At 40.7% G+C, this 16926-nt stretch overlaps 1 long non-coding RNA gene across 1 annotated transcript in view; it reads right to left on the bottom strand.

Moving 5' to 3' along the window:
* Positions 1 to 282: 282 nt before the first annotated feature.
* LOC306974000 overlaps positions 283 to 16926 on the bottom strand; it is a 51274-nt gene continuing 34630 nt past the window's right edge. Inside the window, exon 3 of the long non-coding RNA XR_013793595.1 lies at positions 283 to 453. This is a non-coding gene — a long non-coding RNA (uncharacterized lncRNA). The remainder of the gene's footprint in view (positions 454 to 16926) is intronic.

The raw sequence follows: 16926 nt of genomic DNA, 5'->3' as shown, positions 1-16926 counted from the left end.
TCTAATTATTTGGGCCACTACTTTTTACTTCTACTTGAGTGAAATTATTAATTAATTAAGTAACACTAATCTTACTTGAGTCAATATTTTGGATACTCTACCTCTGATTGTAGCAGGCATTATTGGTGGAAGAGTCCTTTTTTGTACATGTTCTGCTGTCCTAACCACTGAGTCACACTGTAATGTTTTCGAATACATTGTAGGCAGCATCAATCTGTTACTCCCTTGGTTACTCAGAGTGTACCTGAACAATCTAAAAGACGTTATTTTACTCACTGTGGTTGAATGTGCAGTACTGAAGGGGAAGTGTGTTTGTGCCGACTGCTGCTGTGACAGGTAATGCTGCAGACTTGTCCGTGCGAGTGCCGACTTGCTCCATGAGACCGGGGCGGCAGAGGTCCAGCTTGTGTTCACGCTTTTACTGCTGTGGAAGCCTTTGACCGCCGCGCCGGGCTGAAACACAAAGGCAGGGGCACGAGGGGTTAGAGTTTGGTGGGAAACAGACAAAAATGCGTGCGATGGCAAATGTTGCGGTCAAGAGCGTCAAATCGAGACAGCTTCCACTCTACGGGAGACAAGCACTGACAACTAGCTGCCCGCGCGCTGACCTGAATCCACCAAAAAAAAATGTTGTACTAAAATCTTCATACCACAACATCAAGATACTTTTTCCTCCCACTCTCTCTTTCTCTGTGGGAGCCCCAGATGTTGTGAAACCCCTGCCTGTCACGCTTGAGATGTGTTCCCGCTGAGAAGAAATGCTGATTGGTTTGATAAGATGCTTGGATTACACAGGCTGGCAGCGGGCTTTTCTCCCTGGCGTTATGTATTGGAGATGGCCAAGGTTCGGGGAACATGCCGAGGCCGAGTCTGCTGACAGTGTGGCTTATGGGGCTCTATGGGGTTCTCGTATGAGCTACCTGGGCTTGTCATGTCCACTGGAGCACAGTGGGATGTGGGACACGCACGTATGGGGCATGCTAACGAGACTTGGGACACATATACAGTACATGCAGTGTCGCCTCTATGAATGAAACACTCAAACCACAGCCTCAGAGCAAGAAACATACTGTGTTTAGAACCTGTTACATGTCGTCTATTAAGCAAAAAGACAGTATTTCTAATACTTTAATTTTAACACACATTGAGATACCACACATTTCTACATTTGTAATTGGTACACACATTTACGGCAAAAAAATGTGGAAAATATTCTTGGTATATTAATAGCGGACTGCAACATTTTGCATATAAAAAGATAAAATGCTAACAGATCTGGTTAAAATAAATGTTATTATTACACTATTTAGGAGAACATACTACTGTAGTGTCAAAAAAAACATACATTTTTAAAATTTTGAAAACATTGGTCACTACCGAATGGCCAGTCCAATGTAAGAAAGCACTTTACCATTTACCATGCACTAAAAATGGGCTTCTATTTGAGACACTATTTAAGAATAAGGCTTTCCATTAGCAGTTTAACTCAGAAATACTATATTCTTGAAATATTTACATTAGCATTTGCCAATAATGTGAAATATCAATGTGACACTTTATATACCAGCCTGATCAGTCCCAGCTGTCCAGTTTTCAACATACGCACTACTTGAGGCCTGCCTGTTCTGGGCTCTCACTCGGGTCAGAGCGCTCCACAGCTGCTTGAAGAACCTGCCAGTGGCAGATTATCCATCATACGTTAGACCCAGAGAGGACAAAGTAAGCCAAAGTTCAGCCCAACACATTCAGAGTCCAGCATCAGGTTCGGGTCTGGAGTGCTAATCTGAAACAGAAGGAGGCCATTTCCTTTGAAAGGGGAGAAATGCATTAACACAATATAAGTTTAAACCGGGTCATGGGACGGTCCAAATAGTAGAACCAGGAGCGGTGGATCAGGTGGTAGAGCATTAAACCACTTATCCAAACGTATTGCAATTCATTCATACCAGTGCATACAGTCATTGAGACTTTGGGCAGGATCAATGTGCGGGGAAAGCGCTTCTCTTTGGTCCTCATGGCAGGTAGCTGACATTGCTGTAATACCGCCCCCTGGTGGCCAAGAGCAACTCCAGAAGACACTTGGTAAACAGCGTTTCTATTAAGACTTTGACCTCGTTTGCACTGCTTAAAAGTCCGGCTCCAAAAAGTTTTTATTTTTCTTAAATGGGCAGGACACAACCTGCCTGTCTTGCGGGTTCTGGATACAGTGGTGTCTGAATGTGACAATGTGTGTGTGAATGTTTGTGTCATTGATAAATTGAGATAATTTACCAATCCAATAAATAACAATAGGACTTTGTTCAGTCCCTTATGTGATTCTGATTTGTAACACAAGCTCCCATGTTTGTTTTGATAAGGGATACAGCTGCGCTTGTCTCTGATTGTTTATAAGGTTCAGGCCAGGCTTCAGAGAACTTCTGACCATTGGCTAACTATGTGGCGATGTCTTACCCATCCTGATTAGAAAAGAGATGAGCTGCGAATTAGCACTAGCTACAAGCTCTTCATGCATCGCATCAGCTGCAAATATTAATTGTAACTATGTTGATTGTATCGTCCCTGATAAATAAATAAATAAAATGAAAAGATGCAATGGGTCAGCGATATCACAGCTAAGAACTTTGTATTCATATACAGTAGTATACCTCACATCTAAATTCATATTTATGGGCACATTTCTATGTCTATGCCTTAGGTGTTGTTGTTCTTCTTGTCACAAGCACAACCATGACTGGAGCGGGCAAAGTGGAAGAAGTGTCTTACTCAGACATAGACCCAACAGAAACCACTCCATTTGTTTTAAATTGTTTACGTTCAGCCTTGTTCAGTCATTTATCTTCCATATTAAATCATGTATAATTGATCTTGTCAATCACATTACGCCTCTGTATTTTGCACTGACCTTAAACAGGGTTAAAATCCAGGCGTGGGCGGAATACTGAACAGACAAATGTACAATCCACTATTCCGCAGTCGTACAAGCTATTAAATGTTATATAGACATGTTATCCAGCCACTGCCAGAGAGAAAGGGAACGATGCCAATTACGCTACATTAACCAGCATGACCAGAGCCACTACTTAAGCACAACCATTCACCAGTTCATAGAGTTTAAGTGCTGCCTCCAGCCACTATAGCCGCATAAACAAGACTTATTCTGCCAACGAGAAGGAATTCCAACTAATGTGTGTGAGTGGAGGTGTTCTGTGTCTCTGGGGAGCAGTATAAATTGAATGCACATACGTTATGGATAGGGGAGGCTTGATGAAAGCTATGCAAAGCTGCTTCGCTATGGGCCATGAGTGACAAGATATTTGGCCCTTTGCATGGGGAGGGGATAGACTGTGTTTTAACTTCTTGAAGTTTCTCTACTGGAATGCATGGTTGGTCCCCCAAACTCATATCCGTTTCACAAACTTTCAGCAGCTTGAAATAGTGGCTATACATTTCTCTATTTTATAAGGGGGTCGATCGGATCTAGTTACACAGGGTTTTTAGTTCTCTGAAGGGGGGGCGAGCAGATGTGTGCAGGGGTATGCTTTTGTCTATGGAGGTGCATGCGATGTAGCTGATTTGCTGAATTGAACAAAAAGGCAGACAATAGGAAAGAAATATCTCGTAATAGATGTAAATCACATTGTCTCTTTACTCACTTCTATGTCCTTCCAAGATTGGGTTGGCCAAGATTAGAAGATTAATCAAGTTAATCTTTTCATGTTTTGCACAAAATTGGCCGGTCACAAAGATCTTTGGTGTTTCGAACTATGAGACCATGGTTTCTGACTAACTGTATTGACATTACGTGATTTGTATGTGATGATCTCAGCAGTACAAGTTAGAAACTTACTGATCTTGGAAAAATTAAGCACGACAGAAAAGAAGAGTTAAAAAGTAGATGCTAATAGGGCAGGGCGATATGGCTTAAACTCTATCACGAAATAGAAAAAAAAATCACGATAACGAGATGTTTGATAATATAATTGACACTGGACAAGTTACTTCAAAATCCCAGGTTTATGCCTATTGGGAAGATTAATTTAGTGATTCAGTCTTTAAAGGCATACTAATTTCCTTATATATTCCTTAATATATATTAGTACTTAATATGAACTACTCAAAAAGTAAAATGAAATGAAGGATATAAACTGCTCAAGCACCTGACAACGATATAAAAAATGACAACGATATAAAAAATTGTATTGCGATGACGATATGACCCACCCCGAGATGCTAATATCTTTGACTTATACAGAGTACAGTGAAACATCTCACATATCACAAGATATGGCAAATACAATACTAGTTAAAACTTAGTAAATTGAAAGGATTTAGATAGCAGATGTCCTGATTGGTAGGCGCATGGGTGATAGCTTTTGGTTTAGGCTAACCCTAGCCTAATTAATTAATATTTATTAATGCCAGTCAAACAAAGCTGTTTTGATGTTTGTGCAAAAGAAAGTAAGCGCAGCTTTAGCTATTTTTTCCTCCACAATCTAAACAACAAAACAAAAACAAACAAACAAAAAGCAAGCAAGATAGAGTTCTGTGAAGTGCATGCAATAAAAAGAAAAAAGATAAGTTTTATTTGATATTAAAAAAGGTATATTGGCCAGCTATACAATAATCCTTTATCCTTTTTATGACTGCTTGAGAAAAAAAAGAAGTCCACTTATTTGCTAGAACAATCTTCCTGTGTGAACACTGTGTGACCCCATAACTATGATGAAGTCTCCCTGTGTGCTTCTCTGCGAGGAATAATGTGCTTATATCGGACATTTCCTTGGTTTCCAGGAAGTGTTCCCACCATCAAATCCATAACACAATAGAACAGAAACAAGCTGCGCTGCGGAGGGGAGCTGGGTCCATTTTCAACATTGGATTGCTATAGTATTAAAGGACTCCAAAACACTTAAATAACACTGGCCGTAAAAACCCCTGCTGGACCAAACACCCCAAGGCGATGCAGTTTGTACATAGCAGATCAACAAAGTGAAAAAGTGCTCTGCTGGCGTTACATTGAACTACATATACTGTAACTACATTTTATACTAGGGATATTATGTGAAGTTATGAAACAAAACTAAAATTACCAAGAATAAGGTGTGTAAAGTAGTTGTGTTAAGTAGTTGTGAAAGACAAACCCATCCAACCCCATCCAAATCTAGTGCAGAGTAAAATACACATATCCTCGGGCACCTCTCTTATAAGCTTGGCCAGTTTTAGACATAAATACGTCTAAAACTGTCTGAAAGTGGTATAAAGAGCTGAAAGGCTGTCATGAATATCTACAGTGTAGTGAGAAACCTAGATTCCAGATGGCATTAGTCAGAGCGATATTGTCTTGTGGAGGGCCCTCTATGGCTTGTTGCTCTGTTTGGCCGCCTATGAAAGACATGCCGGCCTCCTCTGGCATCTCTGATCACTGACTTCCTGGAAGCCGCCTTGCGTGAAATGGCCTCTTCTGTACCAGTTGTTCCCCTTTGCCAACCCTCATCCCCTCACAGCTATTACACGTACACAACACAGCAGATGGGAGAACGGCAAGCGCGGTGGGACATTTTCAAGCTTCACCTAAAAAGCCCAGTGACACTCTCGCTGTTCATCGACCCTCGTCTCCGAAATTCCCATCCACACGAGCAGAAGCGTAGCCAAGGCAACCGAGTTTGTGTGGATTTTTGCATGCTGGACGTCTGAGAGGTCTCCCACTGTTCTCCAGAAGTCCAAATTCACCCCTGTGGGCACTCACCAAAACTGGGATCAGAGGTTTGGCTTGGTCTAGTTCTGAAGTGTCTTCTGTTGCCTCTGTTTGCCCTCTCCACTAGTACAAACAGGAAAACACATCTCTATTTTAGCACACGGAGAAGAGCAGGTGGTAACCAAGACTACCAGGACGGAGGTTATACGACATGATACAAGGGCTATTTGACAGCCCTCAATACAAGCTGGAGACTCATATACTACTGAGTGTAGAACATTCATTTGAGCTGACAACCCTAACTTATAACTAGTAACATAACCCTGCTTGCTTGGCTTCTATAATATGCTCTGTCTGAAGTCAGCATGATCAACCCAATCAATAGTTTTTTGTTTAGCCCAATGCCAGAACAATAGATGCCTCACGGGGTTTTTCAGCTGATTTGATTAAACAGTTAAATAGACAAGAAAATGTAATGTTCAAATGTCAAATAGTCGAAAGTGATGCAGCAGATGGGAAATTGTCCCAAGGGGCTACAGTCTATCCAGATCAGCATCTCCTGCCACAAGAGTAGCTTTTTCCCCTCTGTCGTCAGACTCATGAACATTTAAAATTGGTTTATGGTGCTGGACCCACGGTTCGGTGCAAGTACGACATACATAAGTTGGTTTTGAATAAAATTGCCTAAATGTTCATTAGGCAGTATTTATAATGCACAAAAAAATAGAAAACTAAATCATAGGGTTCTAAATAGAGGCCGACCGATAGATCGAGACGATCTTTGGGAATTGTTCGATAACGGCCATCGACCGATCTCACACTGATAAACGCTGATATCTCTGGACCCGAAAGTGATACAGACTTTGTTTTTGTAAACCCCAGTGAATATGGACATGCTTCAGCTCATTTTGAAGCTCAGAACCTGGAGAATTCAATCAAGTTAGTTTTAATCTCCGCCACAAAATGCTGTGGCTAGCATCAGTGTGCTAAATCTAGCAGCAGGATGCTAGTGCTAACATCAACTAAGCAAGACTGGGACAGAAACTATGATTGGATCACGTAAAGAAAGAAACTAAAACCACTGCTGCAGTGGCCAAGTGTTTGTATTTAGTTTATGAAATAACTGATCTAACATATTATCATCAGATCACTTTATGCAACCTAAAGCCTGTCATCCCCCCCTTTTTACATTATTTTATCAATTGATATAACTGATAAATGGTCACATTTCTTTTGCAAGAAAAAATGAAGACTGTACATATTGATGTCACACACTGGGGAAAAGAGGACCATTCACTTTTTCACTCAAAGAAAACATTTTACAGTTTAGGATTCTAGACAAGAAATAAAAAGAAAATGGCGAAAAATATCGGTCAAAAATATTGGCCGTGCATATCAGCATCAGCCAATTAAAATCCCAAAACATCGGCATCAGCCTTACAAAACCCATATCGGTCGGCCTCTGCTTCTAAAGTTAAAAAACAAAACGATGCGTGAATTAGCTTATCTCAGTGTGACACACCGTGGACAAGAGTGTTTGTGGCTTCATTTGATTCCCTGACAGACTTATAATAAAATAAGTTGTCTTCTTCTTGGGGAGCCCTGTGTTCCCCACAAATGCTCAGAATGATCCTTTTTGCCAATATTTGCCTTGGCCTGACACATGTTTATGCTCTGGTGAACTGTGAGTCCTGGGCTGCTGCTGTGAGGAGGATGTACAGCCCAGAATCTGCATCTCTGTCCTTTGGGAGGCAGCAGAGATATTCAGGGGCCAGTAGAGGGGTAGGATGAGAATACCCACGAGATGAGCACTAGGTCAGAACAAGTTAACAGTTTTATTCAAATCAAGTTCTGGTTTAGTCCATCTATACCCTCTTTTAGACTAGTCTTGTTTCACAGAAAATGCAGTTTACTCCTGCTGCTAGCTGTAAAATTTTTAGTCTGGGTTTTGTCCCAATTTATGCTTGGAATGTTGTTCTGAAATGTATTGAAATTTGTCATGCCAAATAAATGCAAATGCAGTCAGCACTTCCTCCATTAAAAAAGTTTTACTAAGGGAGACTTTGGTTTGGAGAAATAGTGCTATCAAATCAGTCAACCAGATTTTATTTATACAGCCCAACAGCAAGTGCTGAACAAGTGCTTCCCGTCATCAATAAAAAGAAAGGCGAGGAAGGAAGAGCATAAAACAATAATGGACAAAAACAAGTGAAGCTTTACTACTTGTTTTATTTATGGTTAGGTGAACCATAGACAAGAGAGAACCATATATATCGATCTCATGACAGTATATGTTGGTCTGATAATCGCACAATTCAGACACAGTATCCGATATTTTGTTGGCCCCATTTGACTAAATGAGACCTACAATTATTTTTGCTTTATGCCTATAGAGGATGAAAACAAGTCTTTGCATTATAAAATATTTGGTATTATTTTACTATTAAAATGGTGCTGGCCTTGAATAAAAAGTCAGTTTGTTTGATAAGTTTCTTATTCAATAGCCTGTATCTTAGCCTTCATTTTAGTTCATATAATGTGCATTGCATTGTCTATCAACTAAAAGCTATCATTAGTCAATCCCTGTTGTATTCCTTTGTTTAAGAACATGAGGAAGTCGTGATTTCGCCTAATGCTAATTTATTAAAAAGCTACTTGAAATGGCTTGAATCAATGCTGCAGATCTGCTAGGCACAAACACCATGTCTTCTAAAGTTTTAGTTTTCTTTTCACTTTTTCACAGAATGCTGTCCAGAACCTCATGGGGCAAAAAACCAACTCCTGAAGCACCAAGAGTCTAAGAACAAACACTGGCTCTCTGCTCTATCACCAGAGGGCAGGCACACGAGAGCAGCACTTAATTAACTTAATTAATTACTGGCTGCACACGAGTTCAAGCACTGCATCCACAAACTCGCATTAGAGCTTTTAGGGCTTTAATTGCATCCTCCATAACTGTTCACTTGGTCCGCGTCAGAGAGCCCGTGGGCGTGGGAAAGTAGCTAGGACCATTACTGTTTCAATCACTAAAATCTATGCCACTTTGATTTTTTTAAGAAACATTTTTAGATAAACTATATCATGAGTCTGCTTACTTCTAAAAACTTAGGTGGCTCTTAAGTTACCGCAAAGAGACGGTAAAACATATTTTTTGCAATGGGAAGGGGATAGCATGATATTTCAGGGTATTGTGCAGCCATGGGTTTCCATACCACCAAGAAGACACTAGCCATGCTTCCTGGTATTTTCTTTAATGGGACTACGGAGTTTAAAAAAGTTAAAACTAAGTATGTTCCTCCCCCTACATGTTCCAGCCATGTCCTAATGTGTAGAATGAGATCAGACCTATTCACCACAACTGCCTCTAAAATCCTGCACTGTCACTCAAAAAGGTGTTCATTCGGGTCCAAAGTGTCATCCATGAGCTTAATACAGAACCTGCAGTTACACGCAAGACCTGAGATGGCAGTAGTGAGTAGGGCTGGGTACCGTTCGTTTTTTTCCGATACCACTACTTTAACGATACCTGCTTTTCGGTACCGGTGCCTTAACGGTACTTTTTTCGATACCTATGTTATTTTAATTGAGTTAAAATAATGTGTATAAAAAGTATCGTTCAGGAGAACAAAGAGCACAGCGGCACAAACACAGCACATCAGAAAACAGGCCGCAGCAGCGTCACCTGTAACTTCATTTTTTGAGCAGAATTCCCACTAAAGCCGTGATAAAAAGATAGAAAGGAAATTTTTTCACCTTCTGAGCTGAAGGAACAGACTAGATCCACATCAGGCACCGTTTTCTTTTAGCTAATCTTTTCTAAACACACTGTTTACAGTGAAAGCTCCTCACACGTCAAAGATCTGTTACATAGTTCGAGCGCTCACTCTGTCACTGAAAATGCACCACAACTGTTCCAAAAATGGCTAATGCAGAGTGAGCGCTCACCTTTTCCAAAAAACAATCTTTGATCCCAAATGCTCCGGTGCAGCCATTTGGTGCAGCATGGAGTTGTAAACAACAGTGCGTAACTTCTGCGGGGCTTTCGCTAAAGGTAAAGCCAATGTGTTTCTCGTTGTCATACCGTGTTGTCACTGCTTTTCTATTTGTCTAAGAGCTCTAGATTCTGATTCAGTCCTGGTTTAGTCCTGGTTCTTTAACCAGTTTACTGTAAGTCCTGGTTTAGTCCTGGCTCAGACCGCGGCTCTGCCATCTCTGATAATCACTGAAGTGTTAGAGTTACAGCTTTGCTTCGCTTCTGCATTTGTGCTGAAGCTGCTCATGACTTCAGGCTTTTTTAGACTCACTGCGGATCATTTATTGACGTTTGGAGAGAAAAAGTACAGAAAATTAGCACCGAAAAAAAAAAGGTTTTCGATGCCGCCCCCTACTGGAGCTTTTCGGTCGGTACCAAGTAGGTACCGTTTAACGGTACCCAGCCCTAGTAGTGAGTATAAAAATTACCAACTTGCATCCATTCTCTTTTAGCATAATTAGGGATAGGATTCAACATTTCACCATGACATACATTTAGAGTGTCTGGTTTCCATGTAATTACAATTACTTAGCTGTATTATTATAATAAGCTGTAAAGTGTTATCAAATTTGCTACTACTGCTTCTACTACAGATGAAAATGTGTTACTCTTACTGGTCAGTTATGAAGCTAGTGCCACGGCCAAGGGATGACATTTAATTTGAAGGCAAAACTTCCTATTTCCTCTCTTTACAACATTAGAAGTGTCATTCAGTTAATGCCAGGGTATGTACCATATGTCGATGTCTACGGGTAACCCATGGTAACACAGGGTAGTAGCATGGTGGGTGCCATGCTGACCTGGTGCTGATGGCTTTAGCACGGACTTATAATGAGCACAGAATGTTAAAAACCCAACTCAAACACTCATAGTAACCTAAAAACCTAAATACTTTTGGTCAGCACAACAATCCTATATTATACGTTTTCATACCCTTACATACTACAGTATTATTCAGCTGCTAGAAGAATATTTATAGTACATTATGTGAGACCATAGGCTAATCAAAGCTGCCAATAATTCGTAAGTGTTTGAAGTAGATTAAAGCTATTTTCACGTCTCTAGATGTTGCTGCATTTAGGCCAGTATGATCTGTGGGTGGAGTAATCCCTGTTGTACCAGCTGATGGAAGAGAGTGAGAAAGTTTCAATGTAGCACAAATAATATTTTCCATAATAGTGTGGCATTTCTTTAGCTTGCAATGTCAATATGGCGACGGATTGAGCCTATGTCATGTCATTGCCAAAAAACGATACAGTCTGTATGTTTGTGTTCCGCAAAGAATAAAACAATTGCATCAGTTGTAGGACCTGGAATTTGGAGTCAACTCCCGGCGACTCTATCCTCTCGCCTCTGAATTCCAGATGGACCGTTCTCTCTCTCTAACGAAGGCACAAGCCAAAGAAATCATTATGTGCTTGGACTTTGTCCCGATGCCAAGTCGCTGTTCCATGATGTTCCTCAACAATGTGGAGAACGGCAGGAATGTCTTTATAAAACGGCGTGCCACAAAGCTTTTTTTCCATTTCTTAACTAAACTGTTTTGTAAGGGCACACGGGTATCGCAGCATTATAGGGCTGAATGAGAAGAATCATTGCGGAACATAAAAGATTCACCGAGGCCATCATTATTTTTCATTAGAAGTACTTCATTTCTTTATCGTTGAGCACAGATGAAAAGAACAATATCCTTGTATTCAAAAGCAAAGCATGCGATGTGTTTCTTGTGTGTGGGGACGCGACACCACAGGCTAAGAGGCCAGTGGTGTATTATCACCCTCTGCCATTGGTTTCCTGTGACTGACGAAGGACGAATCTCTTGAGCATGGAGTTTAGAAAAGCAGTATTTAAGTTGGTTTAAAGAAGAGCCTTGTCTACTTTGTCCAAGCAGTAATTGTGCTGGCAAAACTTAAAAAGTGGAGTTTAATCATGTTCTGAAGCAGCCAAGTCATTTGAGTGGGTGGATTCTTATGGGGAACTTGCACAAAAATACTATACACTTTTTTTTTTTTTTTTTTTTTGTTATGTGCGCACAACATAGAGGGATCTTTATTGAATTGAAACAAAAATGATAACACCATGTGGAGACAGTGTGCGGTGAAAATAGACTTTTATCAAGAAGTGTTGTTATTGGGCCACTGCTGTGTTCTTCCAGCAGGTTTGTTTTCAGACGCGCTTCTCTTAATTCTTCATTTCCAGACTCCACCGGGACGTGTGAGGACACAACACGCCGAAGAGTGGGGAGTGGAGGATATAACCGTGTATATCAAACCAAATTTAGTCTTCTATGACATTAAGATGTGTCATGCGTTTGTTTTTTCTCTTTTCTTTTTTGGCCAATTGCACTTATCAGCATGGTGCTTTTTTCATAAGACAGATCTACATTCAACATATTTATTTGGTTTTAATGAATAGAATGTAAATAAAAATTATGATATGAGGAAGAAATAATGCTTAGTTTTGGAGCATTTTGCCCTAGCTCTATGTACAGCCACTGTTTTTGTTTTTACCTGTGGGCGTTATATCAATTTGAACTCTCTCCAATCTATAATGACTTTAGTGCTCACCGTATTGCCCCTGCTCTTCACGGTGTCATCACTCAGTGGGTGCTCTGACGCCTGACAGATGTGCTCTCTGAGGGGGACCCGGGGCGGCGGGGGTGAGACCGGTGCAGTTTAGAAATAGCAGGAGTGGGTGCATCTGGGCCCCACGTCATCCTCAGAGCTATCACAGAAACACCTGGAGGAACGCACTTCAAGGGCAAGGCAAGTCAAGGTCCCATTTACTCTCTTGCCCCATTGGAAGTTCAGAGGGTTACAAAACCGAAGTCTTCTCAATCTGTCCAATTGTCTGACATGCACTTCCTGTTTTCTCTGAGTGGGAGACTTGCACAGCCGCTGATAGGCAGCCGTGGAGGACAGTACGTCTCCTCAAGGCTGTGCCTAAACTTTGTCTCTGTTTTCTCACGTCTCGGGGCCTCATCGGACAGAAGTGTCACTGACAGAAACGCTGCTAACACTGCACTGTCCCAGCCTTCGCTGAGTCTACAACTGGATCCAGATATGGCAAATTAAAATTGTCTACACATTTATTGCTGCAATCCACATGAAAATCTCACACTCAACCCATCTACTACATTTTTAGAGTAACCCGTTTGTTTAGGGTTTTATTTTAGTGTCCCCAGAGGAAGAGTTGACCTCCGCGTTTGACCTATACTTTAATATAATTTAATACAATGAAAGCACTACGGTCAAGTTTGTTATTGTAAGCTCTCAGTCGTACAGGAGATGTCCATTGCAGACAACAGTTCTTACACTGTCATCTGCCAAGAAGCTTCTGAACGACTATTGATCTTCTTTTAGCAGCAGGCCGAAAATATACCAGTCCAGTGGGAGGAGTTTAACTTAGATTCTAATAAGCTATACTCTCAACTTGTTCACAAACTCTATTGTTTAGTAAAATAAGCATTTGCATTTACCCTACCCTAAATCTGCTTATTAACAGATTCTTGACAAAACATTAAAAGTCCAACACTTTATTGCAATGTTTTTTTGTAATTGGCCTAAACCAATAATGCACATTTCTAGTCATCTTAATTCGATTCCTTCCTTCCAAATAGCATACCTTTTCATAAAGAGATCTCCTTGAATTATAAAAAGTAAACCCATATTTTAAAGACCCTAATTTCTATGCAGTGTTGGGAAAATTCCTTTGATAACTATAACTAATTACATTTTCAGTTACTTCTCTGCAAAAGTAACTGCTTTGGTAACTGAGGGACAGTATGATCTAAGTAACTCATTACTGGACAAAGTAATTATTGAGTTTAATCACTAAAGCTTCAGAAGCAGCATTAACTTTCTGTCTTTGACCCAGAGATCGACCACCGACACAAACAGCAAACGCAGAAGGCTGTAGCTGTGAGTGAGTGAACGCACTGCAGTAAAACAGCTGATCTGATGACTTTAAGCCGATGGGCAAGCAACACATTTACTAAACGCACAATTATATCAGGTCATATTCAGGTTAATGTCAGCGTCTGTCGCCATGTGTAAACTACGATAGATGAACCCCAAAGTAAATAAACATCTGCGCTCAGTGCGGTGACTTACCCACATCACTGCGGACCTATAAACTCCACAAACGTGCAGCAGCTCCTGCACCTCCCTGCTGTCGTCACCAGCTTTAGATCCATCCAAACAAGTTGTCAAATGATGAAATATATCCGTGTCAGCTAGTGTGTCAGTGTCCAGTTTAAGGAAAGACAACAACAGACCGCGTGGTGCTTCAACCAACCAACCAACCAACGTGTCGGACAGACTTTTCGCAAATCACCTCCTCTGATTGGTCCCTTGTGCTGTCATACACTCTTTCTGCCAATCAGCATCTCACTTCCGACAGCAGGATCGTAGGGACGCAGCTTTTCTGCGAGCCTTAATAAATCATTACCTCCGTTACTTAGACAGAAACTGGAACGCACTTCTCACGGAAGAAACAGTTATTAATTAGATTACTTGTTACTAGGAAATCTAACGGAGTTACAAGCGCCGTTATAATAACGCTGTTATTCCCAACACTGCCTATATGTGTGATATCCATAGAATAATGATGGCTTTGGTTCTGCATCTGTTGTGGAAATAGCCAGACCTGTAGCCAGTTGGAGCATGTTAGTCTAAATTATTGACGCTAGAGCACATTTGCTATAGCCTGCCCAGACAGCTCAGCTCACCTAATGGTCAGATTATGTGGCTATTTTTGAAAAGTGTAGGTGTTGCTTTAATGGCTGCATTCACGGCTCTATACCTCAGGCAATTTAAAACATCCAACATTTGAAGTATAAACTTGCTGTAGAGGCATATATACAGAGGAACAACAAGAAACAGGAACAAGGCGGACCGGGAGAAACAGGAGAGCGGAGCTGTAGAGGTGGGTGTATAAAAGGCTCTACATAACAGAACAGAGGAGCCAAATGTCACTGTAGTGCATTAGTCTGGAGGTGGGAAGCTCTGAGACACTGCTGCGCGGCCCAGTGGGTAAACAGCTGTAATCATGTTTCAGCACTAGAAATAAGTTCTATCGCTGTTAACATGCTTTATATCTATGTAACCCCCCCTCCATGTACTTTTCAAGATACAATATTGTATATAGGGTTTAAGTGGGTTTAGCCTGTTAACATTAGGTTATTTTATCCCAATTTATTTTCACTTTTTTGGTCAGGCACTGTATACTCCTAACTATTACATGCATTCTGCTCAACGTAAGGTAACTGTCAGTATGGGGAACCACTGCCCAACTAGATGCGAGCAAAACGTCAAAGAATGCAAAGTGAAAAAAGCCCATGTGATAAAAGTGTGTTGGACTCACTCAGTTTATAATAAAGGGCTGCACCTGATACTAGCCCGCATATACTACCAGTAGTTCTGTTATCTCTGTTTGCAAACTCATGTCTTGCAGGCTTTAGTATTAGATTGCAGTTATATTCACAAATAAAAGGCACAGACATTTTACCTCAAATATGAGTGATTGAATAGAAACAGCAAACAAGGGTAAGATGGCGGAGACAGCAGTTTCTTTTACAAATAAAACTCCAGAAAATACAGACGCTTACTCTGATCAGACACGATTCAGTCATCATGTAGAGGACAAGTGACAGCCACAGTAAACAAAACAGTGGATAAGAAATGACTTGCGGACTAATGAACATCACTTTCTGGCCCCGTCATCGTTTCTGTGGGCGCTATGATTTGGTGCACACCAGGGTTTTCACCAGCGCTCAGCAAATGGCTAAACCAACCGTAAATCAGCAGCCAGCAGAGAGTGCACGCCGAGGAAAACCGAGTCCACGCGCAAAACTTCAGATTTATGCTCATGTGGGACTCTGTAATTCTGTCAGGAAAACACAAGACGCTTCTGAATCAACACGGGGGCTCCTCCATCAGTGGGATCTGAAATTAAATGGTTTTATGTTCAGTGGTTTTCATAGGTGAGAGACTAGCATGGATTATATAGACCCTATTCCTCAAAATACCCAAAATACAAAAAATGTTGGGCCACTAAAAAAGGGCTGGGCAATATGATGAAGGAATCATGATCTGATCCCTGGTACGATCTGTCGGTAATATTGTCATATTCTGATTCATTGCTACTCCAGTTTATAGCTCAAGGACACTTCCCACACCCACTCATTGTCACTCACTCAGTATGGGGATAAAATCAAATCGAACAAGGCTTTGAGGAAGTTGTGATACAAGTTATCTCACCACCCCTACACGAAAAAGTGAATAGGTGTAATTTCAGTAATATATACATTTCAAAAAAATGTAATGTAAGTAGAATTGTCATTTTGAAACTGTTAAGTCCTTAAAGGGGACTAGATGGAAGTTTTTTTACTAGCTACTGCCACCTCTGGTCTTACGCGTAACTGCAGTTTCTATATTAAGTTTGTGCGTGACGGCACTTCAGACCCGAATTAACAACTTTTTGTGCAGGATTTTAGAGGCAGTTGTGGTGAACAGGTCTGGGCTCATTCTACACATTAGGAAATAGCTAGAGCAAGTAGACCGTATATAAAATAAAATAAAATGGCAAAAAATACATAACTGTAGCATGTTTAAACTGGGTCTAGTCCCTTTAAAATGGCATCCAAATAAAGACAAACCCAACACAATGCATCCCAAATACATGAACAATCTGATATTTGCTGATGTCAAAATGATCTAATAACAAAATCAACACTCAGCACCAATACTAGGTTAATTGTGTGATATAAATGGCAGAGAGTTTACTGTAAAAACTACAAAGATGGGAGCTCTTGCCCTTGGGAGTGATTGTGTTCAAAGCCTTTTGTGTTCAACTGTTGGAAGTCAGCAGTCAAACTTTGAGTATTTAGACCTTTATTTGAGTTTCTCCAACCTGTGCATTATGTTTTTATTCACAATTTACACAGCATAGGGATATGGCTTTGTAAACTGGATGTGCCTAAATTAAATCATGTTTGGTCTATGTTTTGTGGATTCCTTTACGAACCCAACCCATCATTTTTCTAGCACATATTTTGAGCCTGACGTTATACAGTATGTACAACACCCTGGTTTACACAGCCTGTCATAGCATGAAGAAGTGAGGCTGCATGCTGCCGGGGAGAATTTAAATTGCTCTTTGCATACACATGGAATAAATGTGTGCAAAGCATGTACAA

This window comes from Gobius niger (genome assembly GCF_951799975.1).
Source record: "Gobius niger genome assembly, chromosome: 14".
Lineage (NCBI taxonomy): Eukaryota > Metazoa > Chordata > Actinopteri > Gobiiformes > Gobiidae > Gobius > Gobius niger.
This window is presented reverse-complemented; position numbering and strand designations above follow the sequence as displayed.